This window comes from Raphanus sativus, chromosome 5 (genome assembly GCF_000801105.2).
Source record: "Raphanus sativus cultivar WK10039 chromosome 5, ASM80110v3, whole genome shotgun sequence".
NCBI lineage: Eukaryota > Viridiplantae > Streptophyta > Magnoliopsida > Brassicales > Brassicaceae > Raphanus > Raphanus sativus.
The window spans coordinates 15,207,414-15,226,612 of NC_079515.1; the positions used below are offsets into that span (position 1 = coordinate 15,207,414).

General features: G+C 41.4%; 1 long non-coding RNA gene across 2 annotated transcripts; it reads left to right on the forward strand.

The window, feature by feature from the left end:
• The first annotated feature begins 4,022 nt into the window (after nt 1–4,022).
• Nucleotides 4,023–5,653, forward strand: LOC108857760 (uncharacterized). Of its 2 annotated transcripts, none has more exons than XR_001950377.2 (3): nt 4,023–4,574; nt 5,036–5,127; nt 5,278–5,653. It is a non-coding gene; the product is annotated as an uncharacterized LOC108857760 (long non-coding RNA). The 2 variants fall into 2 exon arrangements; XR_001950378.2 differs by having other exon boundaries at nt 4,026–4,487.
• The last annotated feature ends 13,546 nt before the right edge of the window (nt 5,654–19,199 follow it).

Below are 19,199 nucleotides of genomic sequence, written 5' to 3' on the forward strand. Positions count from 1 at the left end.
GGGTTCAATACACCCTCCGGCTTGTAAGGAATCTTCGGATTCGAAAAAGTCACCTAAGGGTTGATCAAGGACTTTCAAGTCTAAATGACATTCAGGTCTAATAAGAACCTCTGTGTTCAAGGATCTCTAGATCCAACTACCAACCTTCGCGTTTACTAAGGACCTTTTGGTTCAAGGTATCAACCTCCGGGTTCGAGGTATCAACTGGGTTTAATCAAAGTCTATGGACTCAAAGATTACCTCAGTGCTCAAGGACCTAAGGGTTCAATGAGCAAACCTTCGGGTTTAATAAATGGCCTTCGGGCCTAGGTAAGGAACCTCAGAGTTCAAGGCCCTAAAAACCTCCGGGTTCCACGGCTGAAGGATCTCAGATTTCAAGGAACCTAAGAACCTTCGGGTTCCAGGGTTCAAGGACCTCCAGATCCAATTACCAACTATATACCATGGATTTTACCCGTTTTTAACCATGGTATACTAGTATTTTATAATATATTTAATCTGTTTTCTAGCCTGTTAGGTATGTTTTTAGGTTCAGGAGCATTTTGTGAGAAAGTGATGATTTTGGAGCATTTTGGAGTACAAGAGATGATATACCCGAGTTGACCATTAAAGACCAAGTCGGAAGTCAACATTGCGATTATAATCGATCGATACTCATCCAGAGTTGTCGATCGATGTAGCTGAGAAGATCCGCGTACTAGAAGATTATAATCGATCGATACACAGCAGTGTTGTCGATCGATATCGAGGACGAAATGGTTTAGCCGACTACTTCACCAAGACTTCACCAAATTACGAGATTGCCCCTGACGAGTTTTTAACCTAATGGAAATGCTTAAATATTTCTGCTAAGTATTTTTTGACGGCAACCTTTGAAAGAAGCAAGCTTTTGACAACTCAAGAGAAAAGCAGAGAGTGTGAGAGAGAGAGACTAGAGTTTTATATTGTTTTGAGAGATTGGAGAGATTTATCATCTCCTTTTGTATTTCTACTTATTTCTATCTATGCAATTCTTTCATCTATCCATTGTCATGAATTGCTTAGCTATGTCTGAGTAGTCTACTTGTTAGATCTAGGGTTTAAATAGGTTTGTGGGATTAGCCCAAAACTATAATTGCTAAGTTGTGGTACTCATCAAATGGATTGCACCCTATGCTTGTTCTAGATTAGCTAACTAGAATATAGATCACTAGGATCTTTGAGTATCTTGAATTATCCATTTGAGCTAGCTTGTCTCCCGTTGAGAAGAGCGACAGCTCCTCCTTGAGACCTAGTGTTCATTATCGTCTCGCGCCTAGGCATATCTAGAAGCCGTCGATCGATATCCCGACAGGTGAATCGATCGGCGCTGCGAAAGGTGTATCGATCGATATCTCAAAAGAATATCCATCGACTCTTTTTCTGTGTCAACATACGACAGCTGAGGCCAAAGATCTAGATTATTTAACCAGTGATACTTCACTTGAGTTAAGCGGCTGAGATCTATAGTATCATGCAAGCAACTTATTAAAGCATTTATAGAAATTATAATCTCCATTCCTGAATAAAAGCCCTATGTCTAGCACTCTTTATCACATTTAAACAACCCATCATATTGTTAGTTAGAGTAACTACCTTGCTCATTTTAGGAATTGTTACTTTTATTTCTATTATATAAACCAAATTCACCTAGGATTGATTAGTAGATTTTATTTAATCGGTTCCCTAACTCCTCGTGATTCGATCCCTAAGTACTACAGCTGTACCTCTTATTTGAGAGAGTAAGCTCTACCGGGTAATTTGAGCACTATCAAATTTGGCGCCGTTGCCGGGGGGCTTTGATCGCCATTAGATTTAATCTTATTAATCTTAGGTTTTTCTTTTTACCCCCTTTCTGATTAAAATTTTTCTTGTCTTTTCAGGTACATGCCCAGCAGTACCAGAAGCAACAGGGGAAATCAACAATTATTCTCAGAGGATATTGCACATTTGGAATGCTCAATCCGCAAAGACCTACGCTCCGCATCGATCAACAGAACCGCAGTACCGTCGACTGATACTCACGTTCAACCGTCGACCGACACTCAGACAGCACCGTCGACCGATACTGTTCGCAGATCCACATCGTTCGATACTACTCACCGTAAATCGATCGACACTACTCCGCGAAGCATGTTTGCGATTGTTATCCTCACGCAGGGCGAGAATGGAAACCTGTATGACCAAGATGGTCATCTGCGTAATGCAACAGGTCAGAAGCTAGATGCACAGGGAAACATAATCCCTGAGCCTGAAGTTGAGGCTACATGAGAAGCTCAAACACGATCTTTGGCAGACTACAATTGTCCAGACGAGTACTACACCAACAGATCAGCTATTCGACTTCCAGAGATTCAGAAGCCGAACTTCGAGGTTAAGCCTCAGTACTACTCTCTCGTGTCTCAGATACCTTATTCTGGGCTATCACACGAGCATCCTATGGACCATCTGGAAAGGTTCGAGGATCTTATCGCTGCTATTCGTATGGATGGAGTCCCTGAGGACTATCTACTCTACAAGCTCTTCAAATACTCACTGATTGGAGAAGCTTCGCACTGGCTCAAGCAGCTACCTACAGGATCACTAACATCCTGGGCCGACATCTAAAACGCCTTCCTGCGTAATTTCTTTGATGAGGCACGCGCTGAAGACTTAAGGAGAAAAATCGCCACTTTCGCGCAAAAGCCTAGTGAGACTTTTAAAGACGAGTGAATCAGATTTAAGTTCTTCCAGCGAGACTGTCCACACCATGGATTCAATGAAGTGCAGCTACTAAGCACTTTCTACAGAGGTATCGCCTTGAGGTATCAGATGGCTCTTGATACTGCTAGCGAGGAGAACTTCAACATTAGGAATCCAATAGAGGATGTGAGACTTATTGAGAACCTAGCCAACAGCAGCAGCACCAAGAACACTGACTCTGACAAGAAGAAATCGGTTGCAGCCATCAGAGAAGACCAGTTGAATGAAGTCAGAGCGAAAATAGATGCTTTACATGCATTTCTGGGGCAGCCAGTCTGCTCAGCGGAAGAAGGAGAGGCTAGAGAAGATGATAAAGAGGAAGATGTGAACTACATTGGAGGTACTGGATTCCAGAGATATGGAAACCAGAGTGGAAACAAAAATTTTTTTGGCAGTGGTCAGAAGAGTAACTACAACCAGAGTTCACAGTATCAGAAACCCTTCACCAACACAAGAAACTACGGCAACTCAGCTTACCAAAACCCACCGCCACCCACCCAGGAGAGTAAGTTTGATGCCATGATTGATAGAGTTCTAGAAGGTCAGCAGAAGCTTACAGTAGACTTCAATGGAAAGATTGACTCTGTCTTCAACAATCTGACCACAAGGATAGACACCATTTGCACACAAGTTAAGAAACTTGAGAAACAGATTGTCCAGACTGAAGACTCTATCAGGAGGATTGGAACTTCTAAGGAAGTAGGGGAAGGAAATAGGAAACATCACGTGAATGCCATTATAGATGATGATTTCTGGCAAGTGGTGAAACAGGAGAAGCTACAAGAAGGAGACTTTAAAGTGGAAAGTTCACTAAGTCTCGGTGGATCACAATGGTGTCGACCGACACCAACTAGTCCACATCGATCGACATCAATAATGCCATTTCCGGATACGACTGCAGATTGCAACGCGGTTAGAATATTGACACATGCTGAATTCACAGTTTCTCTTCCATACCCACCCACCCACACCTACGAAGATATCGACCGACAAGACGAGCCACTCATCGATCGACACAAAGACGAGAAACGTATCGATCGACCCTTTTCTCCACCTATCGATCGACATGCACCTCTCACATCACTACAAGAAATATGAGTATTGGTAGCAGTTCACGGTAACACAAATTCACTAACTGCTACCAATAATAACAAAATCGGATCAGAATTCTATTGTAGCATTAAATTTAAGCTAAGATAGAATTTCATTAATCCGAAAGGCAAAAATCACTATCAAAGCTGAAAAAAAAACTATTTTGGAGCCAAAAAATTTAAGCCAATTTTTTGGGTTTTCTTTTATTTCCCACCAAAAAAAACAACGATTCCCTTTTCATTAGGGTTCTTATCATTCGTCTCTGTCACCTCCTCGAGTCTCATCCCTGCGTTTCCCCTTTGCTCGATCTCGAGCTCCGACCACCACTCTGTGGTCCCCACTCGCCCGCAATCGAACACGGTGGCGCCTCTTGTCCACTCTCGCCGCCGTGTCTCTGCTCATCAATCCGCCGTGCTCTGCTTCACACCGCAACAGTCTCGCCGTCTTCGTCACGTCGGAGCTCTCATCCATCGTCCATCTCTGAGTCCGTGATCAAACCACAACACGATATCACCTGCTCCAAATCAAGCTTCTCTGGTGCGTTCTTGCTTCACAACCGGCATCTCCGTCTTGTTTCTTTGTCGTCACCGGAATCATGCCACACTGTCGGGATCGAAGTGCAGAAAGCAACAATGGTGATCTTTAAACTATTTGCAAATATGGTCCTTCATCTTTGTAGAGTTTTGTTTTTGCCCCAAGCCTTTACCATGTGCCAGTGAAAGGTAGAAACGAATCTAAAGAAGTCGATTTGATTTCTTTGGACTATGTGCAAATATTGTGATTTATGCGTGTTTGTTTTGTCTCTTTCTTTATAACTCGACACTAGTTTGGTTAGTGGTCTCCGGGAAATTGCAGAAGAAATGGCCGCTTTTGCTTTTCTTTTTTTTTCCTGGTTTGCTTGCTTAATCTCTCTGTTCTTCATGAGTTTTATATAGCCACAGAGAAACTGAATGAAATCTTTCAAGAGTGAAATCTCTCTGTTGCTTGCTTAATCTCTCTGTTCTTCATGAGTTTTCAACTATGGTTCCTTCTACATATTTAATGTTGAAGAATATGTTGAATAGACATGGGACAAACTCTGATTTTTTCTTACCACGTGTGGGGAAGCTACGGCCGAGGCGGTGAAGCCGAAGGAGTAGAGACTGAAGTTTAATTATAGTCTTTTTTTTGACATTTTCTGCAGGAAACCTTGTGAGTTCAGGACAATGGTGGTAACAGATGCTGAAGGTCATCTCTTGGGGAGATTAATTGTGGAACTTTACTGCAAAGTTGTAGGTAAATCTCTCAGCCATCTCCTTTTTCTACAGATGATTGCAGGGCTTTTACTCATTCTTGTGTGGCATGAGTATTGTAAGTTTTGTTTTTCTAATTGATATGTATCTATTGTGGGTGATTTATGTGTGTTTGTTTATTCTGTTGTTGCAGCCGAATGAGCAGTCTTCTTGAACAACTGTGGCAACAAAAAGAAGAGAGAGTAAGAGAGTTCTCTAATGTGCAATCACAAATTGAGAAGATATCCGGAGAGATTGCTGGTGGTTTCTGTAATGAGGTTCCTATATCCTTAGCAATCTTAAAACAACTAAGATCAATGAAGTTAAAACTTATAATTAGAGATACATGATGCAGAGTTCGTGAAGACATGCGAGAGAGGTGGAAAGACTTGATGTGTGTTTTATAAAATTAATGAATAGAATTGTGAGTTTAAGATTTTTTGTTATATTAGTATGGTCTTTGTAGAAAGTGAAATGTGATTGATTATATGATTAACTGTAATCGATTATATTTGAGGTCAGTTCATGGACTTGGAACAAACCAATGTTAAAAATTATGATACTTTTGTTTCAAGCCAGTGTAAAATGAATAAATAAAAGAAACGTTAAAAATGTTATAATGTTAAAATCGGTTACCATTTTGTAAAAAAAAATTATATAAAAATTGTTTTTCTGTATTGTGTAATTTAAAAAGAAAAATCATAACCCTAAACCCTAAATATACCCTAAACCCTAAATATACCCTAAACATAAACTTTCCATTTCAATATTTTCATTATATAACTTTAATCTTAAATTTAAATTCAAAATTTAATCACTTAAAAATATAATCTCAAATTTAAACTCTAAACCTCAAACACTAAATCTTAAATTTACACCATAAACCTCAAACTTAAACCAAGCATACAAATCATAAATCTATTTTTTTCAAACTTATAATATAAATTTTATACTTAAACTCCAAATATATTCTAAAACTCAAACATATACTTAACTATAAATCCTAACCCTAACCACATACCTCATGTTAACTTATATCATAAAGCATTCACTCTTAGTTTTTAATTAAGTATTTATTTGTATCATATTAACCTATATTTTAAAATACAAATTGTCTATTTGTATTTTTTAATTTTTAAAAGAGAAAAACATAACCCTAACATTAATAGACCTTAAATCTGAAATAAATTTTAAACCCTATATTGAAACTCCAAACCCCAAACTCAAGCCATACATACAAAGTCATTAATCTAATTTAGTATTTTTAACATCAGTTCTTAAATTTTCAGGATCCTAATTCTATTATAACTTTTTCAATTATACTTTAATTGAAAATTGTAAACTTAATTTAATTTTAAAAACAGTATAACAAAGAAGAAAAAAACATAAAAAGAGAAAAAAGCATTGACCAATGAAGGAGAATGATAAGGATAACTAATAGATCAATCTCACCGTTGATTGATCTCAATCTAACAGATATAACTAATAGAGTTTTTTTATTATTTTAACTACAGATCAACCAATAGTATACAAGGACGGAGATCAGCCTCTCTTCTAACCACAACCGTTGATTATTCTAAATCTAACGGACAAGAATTCATAAGGTGTAAATATGTGTTTGTTTCTCTCTCCTCTTGCCCCGTCATTCTTCTCTTTCACATTTTCTCTGCTCTGTCTCTTTCTCTCTTCTCTCTATGCCTTAAACAAAATCTGTCTAAACCACCATCTCGATGAATCTGGAATGATGAGTTTGCTTGCCAGATCTTGTTTCCGATCTGTTTCCTTTTTGCGTATCTCTCTGTTTAGTTTGTATTGAAGAACGATGGATTGGCTACAGAGAAGAGTAAGTAAAAAGTTATCCTCTCTAGCATCTCTCTTTCTCCCTTTTTTAATTATAAAAAAATATTTCATCTGATTTAAGATATTGTTATCATTTTGTTCAGACGGTGAAAATGAAACACGAGATCAAAGGAATGATGATTCAGAAAGCAAAGGCTAGTTATCCTCTCTAGCATCTCTCTTTCTCTCTTGCACTCTCGTTCTCTCTCTCTCTCTACTCTGATTCTGATTTTGTTTATCTGCTCTTAGTTAACGAAGGTGGAGGAGGCTGAAGAAGCTTGAAGGTGGTGGTCTCGGCATCAACAGTGGTAGTCTCGGCGTCGACAATGGTGGCTGAGTGCGGTGGAGGAGATTGAAGAAGCTTTCTGTGGTGGTCGTGGCTGGTGGTATGGGCGTCAACAAGGAGTGCGGCGGAGATGAAGAAGAACGTGGTTTAGTTAGGGCTAGTTAGGTTTAGTTAGGGTTGGTTAATAAACCGGGTTTGTATGTAAACCGGTTTTTGTAATAAACCGATATCATTTTGTAAACCAAAATTTCAATAATAAATAATTTTATTCTCAAACCAAATTTATTAGAATTTAATTTTAATTTTAAATTTGGATTAATATTAATTTATAATTTTAATTAAAAATTAATAATTTAAATATATAAATGATAATGAATAATATAACATTATATCTATGTCAATATAATATAATTTACAGCACTATAAAAAGGTCATGAAAAAATATATTATGGCACTAAACGAACGCTATAAAAAGAATAATTAATAGTAGATAATTAACGCTATAATATGTCTATCTAGCGTAGCACACGAAAAACGCTACCATAGAGAAGGGGTCTACTATAGCTGCGGCTGTCATAGCGTAAGTGTTTTCGCTACTAAAACGATACAATAGCGTTTCTACGGCGCTACTAATGTTGATATTTCTTTTAGTGCATACCGAGTGCAACTACCATCGATAGACAGCAACCGAATCAATGCACTCAGACCCACACCGAAACCACAAGCTAATCCTACATAGATTACTGGTAACCCTTCAGACATTACACCTACATCAGAGGGAACTGAAGGAAGAAGGTTAAGGAGTAGGAAGGAGAAGATTCCTAAGAACCTTAAGAGGGAAGCTAATGAAAAAGAGATTGATGGTCTCACTAAGAGAGTTATCAGAATCCCACCAGAAAAACCTTTTGAGGAGGTTTACTTCACAAGCAGATTGTGGATGTTCTTCAGAGAAACAAGGGAGACTGAAAATGACATTAGAAGAAGGTTTGACAATGTCAGAGAAGATATGAGGAAAATGATTATTTTGCAGAAGAAGAGTGATCCTGGGAAGTTTGCAATACCCTGTGTAGTACAAGGGATTGAATTTCCTCATGCACTATGTGACACTGGTTCATCAGTCAGCATCTTACCAAAGGTCATGGCAGACCATCTGGGCCTGCAAGTAGAGCATTCACCAGAGATCTTTACATTCGTGGATTACACTCAGAAAAACTCTGGAGGCTTCATCAGAGATCTGGAAGTACATATTGGTAATGCTATCGTCCCTGTGGATTTTCATGTCCTAGACATCAAGCTAAATTGGAACTCTTCCCTTTTACTTGGAAGAGCATATATGGCTACAGTAGGAGCCATATGTGACATGAACACCAACAGGATGTGCTTGACTTTGATAGATCCGGATGTCCACTACGACCCTGTCAAGCTTGGGAAACCACCAGCCAAATCAGTGGTAAAAGATGATGATCCTGGTATCATTGCAGTTTGTCATTGTGAAGTCGAGTACGAGACAGAGTACTCAGGATCGATCGACAGTACCTTAACATCATCGATCGACACTCGCAAGTCAGAGGAGATCGACAACAAACATCGATCATCGATCGACAGAGACCCACCAGATGATGAACTCGATCTACCAGATCTTTGCTACCCGAATTTCGCCATCCCACCCAGCCGAAAGGAAGATGATTACTCAGTAAGGAGTTGGGCAGATAGCGGATTTCATGAGAGTTTTGCAGTAGACATAGCCACCTCTTCCCACAGTGGAGATCACAGTGAAGAACATGATGCAGGCTACTGGGAAGAGAGAGCTTGGGAAAATTACTTGGAGAATGATAGATTTGCAAATCGATTCCCACAATCGATCGACATCAAACGCCCACCATCGATCGATTATCTATTACATCCAGCAAAACGACATCGTCCATCGATCGACATGGCCAATATCACATCGATCGACATTAACATGGACGACTTAAAGGACAAAATCAGTATTTCACCGATTAGGGCATCACATGGGTATAAAAGGTTGACAACTACAAACACGAAAATTCAAACCTCTACACCTTTTACCCAGCAGCTTCCAGCATTCAGAAACTTATCAATGGAGGACTGCAACAACATGAACAATCGATCCAACCATGCAGCTAGACGTGCACCATCGACCGCCACCACCACATCACCATCGATCGACGCCATCAACAGAGCTCAATCTCGATTTCATGAACCTTATGATATCATGAACGTTTCACTAACACCTGATGAATTTGGAATTTACAGGGACACAGATGGCTATGCAAGAGCAATGGATGGAAGAGTTCTGCACATAACCAGGGAAGACATAGCAGACATCCTCCAAGGTGCTAATGGACCAGAAAACCTGTTCACACAGCAACGTGGCCATCCAGACATCCTAGCTCACGTCCAGGACAACCACCACGTCACCACAAGGGAGGATACAGTTCCTCATACCTTCGGTCAACCCAGGAGTTCACCATCGATTGACATCATTTCATCACTATCGATCGACGGCGGATATCCCGGATCGATCGACATGCCAAGAGTCAGATCGCCCGACAGACGATTGGAGTTTGGACGACGTGCCTTCAATACTGATGGATCCAGGAGATTCAAATGGGAAGCAAAAGATGAATATGGTGTCTACAGAGATGAATTTGGCTATGTTAAAGGAGTTGATGTTGAAATCATCCATGTTACCAAGGAGAAAATAAGGAGACTCAACGGGACCTGTGATACCATTGACAACACTGTTCACGAACGAGTAAACAGCCTATGCAGAACCACTCGCCAAATGAAGGGCGCTATACGTGCTTTGCAGTACCAAGGACAACATTCAGCATCGCTCGACACAATTGATCTTGAGTCGACCGACAGAACTCTCAGCGAAACGACCTACGCGCATTTAGTAGCGTCGATCGACACCGAGTCCTTAGCAGACCAAGATCAGTTTATTCATGACAAGATCGATGCATTACAGAGTGAGCTGAAGGAATTGTCCATATATACCTACCAGACCATCGACAGGAAGGTTGGCAACATCAAATTCATTGAAAATTCTGTCAGGAAGCTTCAAGATACAGTCCTCAAGATATATAAGAAACAACTAAGGTCAGATGATGCCACAAGAAGCTTCGCTTCCACATGGTTCAACAGTAGGAGACACAAGATTGATGATTGCTGTCCAGTAATCAGCAGTTTCTGCACCCCATGAGTCACTCACCTACCACAGTCAAGCTAAACGACTATAACAAAGCGCTGAGTGGGAGGCAACCCACTATTAGGTTTTCTTTTATTTTTCTTTATTTTATTATTTTTTCATTTTTGCTTTTATTTTTCGGATTTATTTTGTAGTTTTTAATTAGATCCAAGTAGAATGATGATTCCGTCGACCAACATTTACCATTCATATCGCTCAATACCACACGACCATTACTAACGATCGACGTACACCACTACGAATCGATCAACACCTTGTCGATCAGGTTTACTCATTCTAATTTATTTTCTTTACCTCACCACCGGCTGTGTTACACTGTCCCAGTGTAATTTAAGTCTGGGGGGAGTTTACTAATATGTGTTTTTATTTTGGTTTTTATTCAAATTGTTTTTCAAAATTATTTTTTCGTATAAGTACTAATAGGAATATTGATATAGATTTATATTTGATTGTCTGACCACTCTTTAGCACCATTCTAGATTACTGATCGCAGATAGTACTGAAGATGCTAAAGTGGATCAACTTGTCATCTATATTCACTAGCTAAGATTGTTTGAAGGAACCAAAGCTGACCTCCAACACTAATACTGACTTATTTGCTTATCTTGGGGCTTGGAAATCACTGGATCGGAATCCTCTTACAAGTCTGGAAGCTAAAAAGCCTGTGTGTTTCTGGTTCCCTTCCTTCTCTCTCTTCAGCGTCTCAAGATCTAAGTTTATGTTATAGAAGATTGAAATGATTTCTTGAGAGGCAGAGGGGTAGGAGTGTCTCCTGTGATCCCAGTATTCTAAATCTCAAGGATGATCACACATTATGGAAACGAGGGATAGGTAAATTACCAAAGACCCCATTATTCGCTACACTTTGTCAAAAATGTATGAGTTACAATGCAAATGTCAATGAGATGGACTAGATGACCTTTGTGGCATCGAAACCTGTTGAAATTGAAACTAATAAGAGATTCAGAGAAGAGAGATGAGGGGAGAAAGGGATCAGAGAAGACTACCTGTGTGTTCAGATACTTGTTGGAGTTGAATCCATGTGTCCTTTGATCGATACTCCCAAGGTAAAGCCTGCACTTTTATTTTATGTTAAGAAATGAGGTTAGTAGAGGGGAATGTCATATGAGATTTGCTAAGTTGTTGACTAGATGGGTTTGGTTGCTAAGCTAGGATAAGGCATAATGAACTTCTGTGATTAGGATGTTTAGACATGGATTGCAAACCCATAGAGTGATGACTTCAATATTTTGAATCTTTGAGTTCCTACTGTTTTCAAACCTTTTCCAAAGACTACTGTTTTTGCTTGAGGACAAGCAAATGAGTAAGTCTGGAGGAGTTGATATACCATGGATTTTACCCGTTTTTAACCATGGTATACTAGTATTTTATAATATATTTAATCTGTTTTCTAGCCTGTTAGGTATGTTTTCAGGTTCAGGAGCATTTCGTGAGAAAGTGATGATTTTGGAGCATTTTGGAGTACAAGAGATGATATACCCGAGTTGACCATTAAAGACCAAGTCGGAAGTCAACATTGCGATTATAATCGATCGATAATCATCCAGAGTTGTCGATCGATGTAGCTGAGAAGATCCGCGTACTAGAAAATTATAATCGATCGATACACATCAGTGTTTTCGATCGATATCGAGGACGAAATGGTTTAGCCGACTACTTCACCAAGACTTCACCAAATTACGAGATTGCCCCTGACGAGTTTTTAACCTAATGGAAATGCTTAAATATTCCTACTAAGTGTTTTTTGACGGCAACCTTCGAAAGAAGCAAGCTTTTGACAACTCAAGAGAAAAGCAGAGAGTGTGAGAGAGAGACTAGAGTTTTATATTGTTTTGAGAGATTGGAGAGATTTCTCATCTCCTTTTGTATTTCTACTTATTTCTATCTATGCAATTCTTTTATCTATCCATTGTCATGAATTGCTTAGCTATGTCTTTGTAGTCTACTTGTTAGATCTAGGGTTTAAATAGGTTTGTGGGATTAGCCCCAAACTATAATTGCTAAGTTGTGGTACTCATCAAATGGATTGCACCCTATGCTTTTTCTAGATTAGCTAACTAGAATATAGATCACTAGGATCTTTGATTATCTTGAATTATCCATTTGAGCTAGCTTCTCTCCCGTTGAGAAGAGCGACAACTCCTCCTTGAGACCTAGTGTTCATTATCGGCTCGCGCCTAGGCATATCTAGAAGCCGTCGATCAATATCCCGACAGGTGAATCGATCGGCGCTGCGAAAGGTGTATCGATCGATATCTCAAAAGGATATCGATCGACTCTTTTTCTGTGTCAACATACGACAGTTGAGACCAGAGATCTAGATTATTTAACCAGTGATACTTCACTTGAGTTAAGCGGCTGAGATCTACAGTATCATGCAAGCAACTTATTAAAGCATTTATAGAAATTATAATCTCCATTCCTGAATAAAAGCCCTATGTCTAGCACTCTTTATCACATTTAAACAACTCATCATATTGTTAGTTAGAGCAACTACCTTGCTCATTTTAGGAATTGTTACTTTTATTTCTATCATATAAACCAACTTCACCTAGGATTGATTAGTAGATTTTATTTAATTGGTTCCCTAGCTCCTCGTGATTCGATCCCTAAGTACTACAGCTGTACCTCTTATTTGAGAGAGTAAGCTCTACTGGGTAATTTGAGCACTATCACCAACCTTCGGGTTCTAAGGAATCTCTGGGTCCTAAAGAACCTCCGGATTATAAGTCCCTCGGGTCCTAAGAGACCTTCGTGTTCTAAGGAACGTCTGGGTCCTAAAGAACCTCCTGATTATAAGTCCCTCGGGTCCTAAGAGACCTTCGGGTCCTAAGGAACCTCCGGGTCCTAAAGAACCTCCGGATTATAAGTCCCTCGGGTCTTAAGAGACCATTGGGTTCTAAGGAACCTCAGGGTCCTAAAGAACCTTCGGGTTATAAGTCCCTCGGGTCCTAAGAGACCTTCGGATCCTAAGGAACCTCCGGGTCCTGAGGAACCTCCGGGTTACAAGACCCTAGGATCCTAAGATAACCTCTAGGTTATCTAAACCCTCCCGGTTTAAAGAAGGGATTCACCCTACAACCTTCGGGTCCTTGGATGAAAAATTCCATTCGGCCTTTGGATCCCTGGACGATAAATCCATCCAGCCTCCAGATCCTCGGATGAGATTTCATACCACTTCCAGATTACCAAAATCACGTCTTCAAAGACATGCCTAGCATCCTCCAGGTTCCAGGAAAAGCATGACATAAGGTCATCCCCGCATTAATTATGGCCTACCTCCGGGGGCAGATTGCAATGTTACATAGTTGGGAGTAGCCAAAAATAAATGGCAGAGTTCAACTAATATTTCCACCTTCTTCATTCAAAATGGACGCTACTACTCGCCGCCAACAACATATCCAAGATATCTTCTCCGATAGAGAGGATCAACAGGATATCTCCAAATACCAAAACAGACTCGCTGAATGTCCCCCTGCCAGAAGTCAAGGTACAATCCTCAGACAAACCTGGAAGTTACAGCTACAACATCCAAACCTCGAGGAGCATCAAGTATACTGAACGCAATAAGGGGACCAGCGCAAAGATCTGAATGAAAGTCCACTATTGCATTTAAAAGGTCAAAAAGGTGCAAGCAAGGCCAACATAATCAACAATGAGGATCCTCAGCTCTAGCATCCGGGTCATATTCAACCTCTTCATTCTCCTATCCTTGCCGAGACTTTCCTTCTCAGAAATCATGGATCCCGACTCATACATTCCTCCGCACGACTCATGAAACCAGAGAGTCCACGAGAAGCGCAAATTGAAGTCCCACCTGAACTAAGGTCGAGTTTAGTTCCAGGAGCAGCACAAGCATCTCGGGTACTCCGTCGACGTCCAAAGACAGTGGATTCACCTACGGACGAGCCATCCTGGTCATGAAGAAAGGCACCACAAGCCTTTGGACCGAGTATCTCAACTGCTAAGAAAATTTCTCTCCTACTCCAAGACCATGACTCCTATATGCAGGCCATCAGAATCGAGAGTGCAACCAGACTCGCCTAGTCCTCATCACTCAGACCAAGCATGTAAGACCGGCTAGGCCGCGGTCAATGCCTCACGTCGCTCAGTCCATACCCTGACCGAACCACTCAATTTTTCAATCTTTATATATACTTTCGCCTAAAGGCGAAGTCTATCTTGGACCTTAGCTTAAGACTACCTTAGTCATTCCCTAGCTTAGATCCTTTCAACTTATGCACAGCGGAATATTATCTATCAACCATTGGTCTTAAACCAATCTAATACTTGTCAGGTCGAATCACCTTAGCCATGATTAGTAGACACAACTACTACCAGCTCCAAGGTTGATCCTGAACCTAATCCAAGTCATACAATAACTGAGGTTCCATTCCCCTAACCATTCTATCTAGATCTATGCAATATTGCTAGATCATACCTTTGCCACATCCACGGAGCTTGATAGCTCTTTGTCTCAGCTGCCTTAGATGTCTAGCTAGCTCATTCAGCTAGCTGAACTGAACCACTTCACTTGAGGTGCCCAACTCTCTTCCAGCTGATCGAGCTGCGAGGTAGCTTTGCCTAGCTCCCCATCCACTCGTCCAACTCCCCATTATACCTGTATAAACTCTCCCCTTAGGTACTTAGTCATTCAACCAACCATCCCCACAGACCAAATACCTTTGGGAAGTCTTCAGCTGCAAAACCCAACGACAAGCAAACATGCTCCAAAAACTAATTAAAATTCATGATAATTCATAACTAAGAGAATGGTCAAGTCAGATTTCTGAGAACTGGCCTCGATCATACTGATCTCGCCCATGAACAGCCCATATGGCCATAACTGACCACCTCTAAATCAATGAGATAAAACTAATCTTTCACCATGATAATTCATGATAAATACCCATTAAGAGATATTTGAAGTCGGATCCTGAAAATTCCTTCAGGAACTATCAGATCTCCACTTACCTCCCCAACCAAGGCCATGGAGAGATTTCTCTGAATCGGCCACTCCATGGTTCAGTACCTCCATGTCTGAACATCATAGAATATGATTAATAATGCCCACCAGTTCCTGAGTCAATCAACCAACCACCCCACATGACTCAGAACTGATGAGTCTTCACTCCTCCTAACCGGCCATGGAACTATGTCCCACTGAACCTGATTAGGGTTACTCTTACCACTGGTGCATCATTTGATCAATCAGATCAGACACCTTGACCCCTCATCCATGGATCAGGTCGTCCATCCTTGCCCATGATCAGATCACACACAGCCTTCCTTGTATAAACACACCAGCACAATACTTGTGGTCCATACCAACAAGTACTAGCCTTACTCCTCTCCTTTGCTTGCTGTTGGATCCAAACGAATTGGACCTTACACTCCACATGGTTCCTCTGGTACTAGGACTCCCATGTGTCTCATCAGTGGGTCGGACTCATGGTTTACACCATGATCAAACCCAACACCAAACCATGATCCATCATTGATCACTATCCAATGAACAGCATCTAACCATCATCCCACATGGATGAGTTAGATCAGTTATGATCCGCCCCTTTGTCCAGGGTCTTGGATTCCTAAGACACATCACAATATACATTCCTCAAGGGGCGTGCCATGCCTGGCCTTGATCCCACCCCAAGAGACACAACACAGACATAAACATAAACATAAACATAAACATAAGTAATCAACACATGTTACCTCATACTTGATCTTGCTAGACCTTGTGCTTCCCTGATCAGGTCCGGCCTTGTGCCTCTTGCACTTGTCTTATTCAGGTCTTATCACATACCTCCAGTATTGATAAGATCTATCCATGGGTCGCACCCATCATCCCTTCCATGGAACTTCCATGAAAACAGTTTCTGCACTGCATCCACCTTCAAGGCTGTTCATGCCTTTGAGAGTGGAGTCCGGCCTTCTCCATTCTACTCTGACCATTTGCGTGTGTCCCTAAGACACAGAGGAAGCCTAGGGTGTGTTCATCCATGATCAAACACCACCCAAGCGTCGTCCATCACTTCTCACTTCAGTACCCATGAAACTGCCTTTCTACACACCACTGCCCTTAAGGCTGCTCTTGGACTTTGAGAGTGAATCCGGTCATCTCCCTTCTTCTCTGGCTATTTGGATGTGTAGTAAGGATGTAGAGGAAGCCTATGGCGTGGCAAACCATAATCAAAACACACCAGAGGGTCGTTCTCAACTCCCCTCTTGATTGCCATCAAAACTGCCTCTTTGCTGCCTTCAAGCCTCTCTTGGTCTTGGATTGTGTAATCCGACCATCTCTCTGTTTTTCTCTGTTTTTCTTTGTGTTTCAGGAAGAAGAATGAAGCCCTGACGTGCCTGCAAAGGCACGGACTTGCCTTCCTTATATAGAAGAAGGGGTGGTTACTTCTTAACCATTGCATCCCTTCATTAACATTTCTGGCCATTGATTTAATCAATGGTCCAGATCACACCTGTTCGCCTAGGGCAGTTACCAGACGTCCTTGACAGCAATAACTACTTCTAGACACGTCACACACAAGCCTAGGCTGGTTGCCCAAGCCCCTGGTTCAACCACAAGTGCCCACCGGCTCACCGGCACACCCGGGTGGTCCACATGGTCCGACCACTGTCCGGACCTGGCCCAACTCCCCAAGACTTAAAAACTCAGTCTAGCTGAGTTGAGCTGATCCCCAGCTGACCCAGCTGAGTGAGCTAGTTCATCCAGCTCAGGGAGCTGACACACTCTTCAGTGAGCTACACTGAGCTGCACTACACTTCATTTAGCTGGCCGAGCTTGCTCACTGCATCGCCCAGCTGCCATACACTTTGTACAGCTCCTTTATACTTGTCTCCTTCTTGGTTTAGCTATATCTTAGCTTCCTGATGCCCTTAACCTTACTTCCAGGCCATGATACCCTTGTGTTTAGGTCACATGAGCTGACTGGTGCGTCTCCTTGCACCATGGTCGATCCTAAGGATCATATCCAGGATCAGGGACATGACAAAGCATACATCCATTGAAGCACGTCTGTCTACATCAGTCCAAGCCACGACATCATGCCTATATGGTGTACCGACGAATATACTACCTGTTCCAGACGACGTGATTATATTGGACCTAGGGTTACCGTCTATTCTCCAGGTCATACATCTCTAATCAGGTTATGAAACCTTTCAGATCATGCGCAAGCACATCCAAGCACTATCGACAAGACAGTTTGATGGCTCAGAATTTGGCATCTTCTTTAGTAGACAAGCCGACGTCGTATCCCGAATTTATCAAGGAACTTGGTACCATGGTACAACTGATGAAGTCCTATGAAGAAGGTCATGTTATTTCCTGCCTTCAAACATGAAGCCAGAAAATAAGGGGCAAACTGTTGGGGAAAAATAATTCATGAGAAGATTTCCCCAGCTTCTGGCTTCCAGGGTCCGACCCCTGCCTGGGTCCGACCCCTGCTCCGAGATCAAGGTTCTGGGCCAGATAATTACTCCTGCCTCTGAGTAAAAAGGAAAACTTCAAGATAAAGGTAAACATCTATATTTATCATAATATGGTTGAATCTCTTTAAATCCAAGAGAAGAAAGAGGAAGTATTCCAATACATGGAGCCGCCTTTAATAAAATTGGAAATATTCTATTATCTAAGGATATATTGAATATTTCCAAATCCTAAAGAGGAGGCATGACTTCTACTATAAATAAAGGGTTAATAAATCCTAAAATGGGAGGTCAACACGTTCATCCACAGAGATCACAAGTTCTACAGCCGCCAAGTCAATATTTCGCACCTAGAAGACCTTCCACTTTGATTCGCCTATGATAGGTTGATCCCGACGATATCTATGAGCTAGATGAGGCTCTATACTCATTGATGCACGTCCACAGTAGAGGCAGACGTCAATCTACAGAAGATATAAACCCCATAGTCAATTCGACGGCTACCAAGGCATGAATTGACCAAAAATACTATCTCCACTGACATGCCTATGGAGGACAAATCCACGCGATCATCACCAACAATATGACGTACCTCTTCATGGCAGCACGTCTATAACTCCATATATTGGCTCAGGCTATAATCTCCAGCTCATCGGCAGGGACACTCTATGCTCCATGAAGCATATCAAAGCTCCATGCTCACTGCAGCATCCCGACAATCCCGTCATCTATTCCGACCATGCATCCTCTACAATAGGTGACTCCTATCAACTACAAGGCCACGTGCCTATCAGGCTACGTGCCTACAAGGCTCCGCGCCTCCATCAGGCTATGCGCCTCCAATATATGAACTACGAATTGCTTGATCCCCTTCCGAGGGGTACGTAGGCAATCCCCACTGTAGGATGCAGCTATAAATCCCCACTTCTTCCATGGTTCCATGACTTAGAACCTGGAAAGAACCTTCAGAACCAGGAACCATCAACTATACATCATGAAGACCTTGAGTCCTTCATTATGGACCCTGCGGGCCTCACCATAGATAGGCAGCCCTTGCCTAACGACCAATACCCCTTGCGGGAACGAAGTCCTTGACGATATATACTGGCCCATATCCTTATGGCAGTATCCTAAAAGCAGGATCTCTTGGTTCATCGACCACTGAAGCAGGAGAAAGCACTGCGACTACTTATCTCCTTCCTCCTATCATTCTGTAGGCTGAGCACGAATCGCTTGTACCATAAAA